Consider the following 2,685-nt stretch of genomic DNA (forward strand, 5'->3'; position numbering starts at 1 on the left):
ATCTATCACCAAGCTTTGCTTCTTCGGTGTTTCTCAATGAACTTAAACATTCACATTTTCAAATAGAAGTCGAAAGTATGATCTGTTTAAACAACTCAGAGATACCTTTTTATTTACAGAGTCACCCAAATTGGCTTTATTTCTTCTGTATTCCCATTCATTTCATTTTCAAAATAGCAAATAGAACCTATAGAACCTACAGTACTACCGATTATATTAGTGGTTATTTTAAGAATATGGAATGGTTAGGGATTACATATTTTCCATTATAGAGAAAGGTGACAAAACAGAATACAGAAAGTATCCAATAATATCATCAATATAACATTTGAAAAAAATTTAGCTGAAGATAATTTTTGAGGCAATAACAATAGTTGTAGCTGTATAGTAACAAAACACTGTTAGAAACTGAAGCCAGATTCAGAAGAGAATATGGAAAGAGAGTTATCATTACTGATATCAGAAAGTATAAAATACAAGAAAGAGATTTATTTGTGCTTCTTTGACTATAAAAAATAGGAAATGTGGGAGATTCTAATAAATTATGAAAAATATTGTTGAAGAGGGAGAATTTCAGAACACTTAATTGGCTCATATGAGAACTGTACATAAATTAAATTAATAGGCAGTTGTTTTAACAGCACATAGGGATTGCGTTAGTCTGGGTACACTAGAGAAACAAAACCACAGAAACTCTTATGTACAAGGGACAGCTTTATATAAAGGGTAAGTGCACATCAAGAAAACATCCCAACCCAGTGCTGCCCAAGCCCCGAAGTCCAACATTAACCCATGTTTTTGACACCAATCCATAAAGTCCTCCTCCATCTCACAAAAAACAAACTATGATGCCAACTGCAGGAGGAAAGCCGAATCAATGAACATGTAAAAATCTCAGCACTGACAGGGGTCTCCACATGGCTGATCCAGCACCCAGGGCTGCATCGGAGTAGGTCCATGTGGTTTCTCCTCAGGGATGTCTTGCAGGAAGTGAGCCTTGTCAGCTGAAGCAGGGAGCTGGGCAAGGAAGCTGCACCCTGGTCCAACTATCAGAGAACTAGACAGGTGAGACTCACTGAGCCATTTATCTCTCGACCCTTCAATTAAACCCACTTGTATTTATTGGTCAGGTTGGCACAATAAACTACCTCAGGGATAGTGTACATTTTGACATCGGGAAAGGTATGTGTCAAGGTTGTACCATCACTGTACTTATTTAATCTACATGCTGAGCATATTATATAAGAAACTGGATTATATGTAGAAAATGCAACATCAGGATCAGATTAATGCTCATTAAGAAACTCTGGTGTGAGAATGATACAATATCGCTAGCTGAGAGCAAAGTGAATTAGAAGTTCTCACTGATGAAGATCAGATTATAGCCTGTAAAATGGGTAACACTCCAACATAAAGAAAACAAAATCCACACAATGGAGCAAAAAGCAACAAGTATAAATGGAAAGAAATACAAGTTAAATTGTCAAAGATTTCATTTTAACTGGATTCATGAGTCATGGATCCATTCAAGGCACATGAAAACAGCATCCAAGAAATCAACACACACATCACAGTGGACAAATCTACAAAAGATCTATTTACACAGCCTGCACCACTGTACCAGGGAGCCTGACCAGAAGTCAGCTGCATGGATTCAAATTCTGGTGAACAGAGTCGTGCACCTGTAACCGCTGCAGTCCCTATGTTTTCACTTATTCTTCAAGCCCCCAAATAATATTCCGAGTAAATTAGCTAGCAAGTATGTGGCCAACATGCTGATTGATGATATCAGAAGTTAGATCTTTGATAAGTTCTACAAAGTTACCAAAGAGCACACCTGTAATAAGAAAGACACCCACAAGATCATGAAATACTTAATAAAGGTGGCAATCACAATCGGATTCCTTTTTGGAAACAACCAATTCCGTCTGCAGGGAGGTGGTTATCCTGGAAAAGTGCAGGAAGAAGCTGAAGCAAACCACCATGATCCACGGCCAACTTCTGTGAGGTGGACTATACCTTTGAAAAGAACGTGCTCTCCTACCTCGTACACTTGTGCAAGAACCTGGTGAAGACACTCACTGGTGCAGTGACATCTTAGGCCCGGGACCCATGTTTGCATCAAGCATATCTTCAACTACTTGGCCACTGTGACGTTTTTCCCCACCCTCTATCAACTGGACAGGGACTGTAGGCCCTGCTTCAAGAGGATTTGTGAGGGGGATAAATAAATTAATAGACAAGAACATTCTTTGAATGCCACCCCTCCTGCTGGACTTGACGAGGCCACTCATCCATGTGAGAGTCAAAACACAGGCAGCAACCCTTGTGGAAGATGCCCTTGTTCTGTCCTATTCATCCCTCAGATGCTGAACTGAGCCACACTTGTGTATCCCTTGAGCTTCCTGATAAGGTCTATATTTAACATCACTTTTGTTTGTAAGTTCAATTGACATTTCATCTATTCTAACTGGAAAGGCTTATTTGCTTATTATGAAGTCAATTCCCATAGATCAGGGTGGCTAGAGATCTGAATTACCTGTATTTTTGAGACAGACTAGCACCAGACACTGTAATGCCATCTTATTGACTGATGAATGACCTGACACCTTGTCCGTTTCATCTTGGAAAGTCTCACTAGTGAAAATCCCAGCAAACTATAACTTTAGAATGTACTCTCATATT

General features: G+C 39.2%; 1 pseudogene; it reads left to right on the forward strand.

Annotated features, from left to right (window-relative positions):
* Positions 1-1,648: 1,648 nt before the first annotated feature.
* Positions 1,649-2,256, forward strand: LOC142430282 (tumor necrosis factor alpha-induced protein 8-like protein 3 pseudogene; annotated as a pseudogene).
* The last annotated feature ends 429 nt before the right edge of the window (positions 2,257-2,685 follow it).

The sequence above is a fragment of the Tenrec ecaudatus genome, chromosome 17, assembly GCF_050624435.1.
Source record: "Tenrec ecaudatus isolate mTenEca1 chromosome 17, mTenEca1.hap1, whole genome shotgun sequence".
In the NCBI taxonomy this organism is placed as follows: domain Eukaryota; kingdom Metazoa; phylum Chordata; class Mammalia; order Afrosoricida; family Tenrecidae; genus Tenrec; species Tenrec ecaudatus.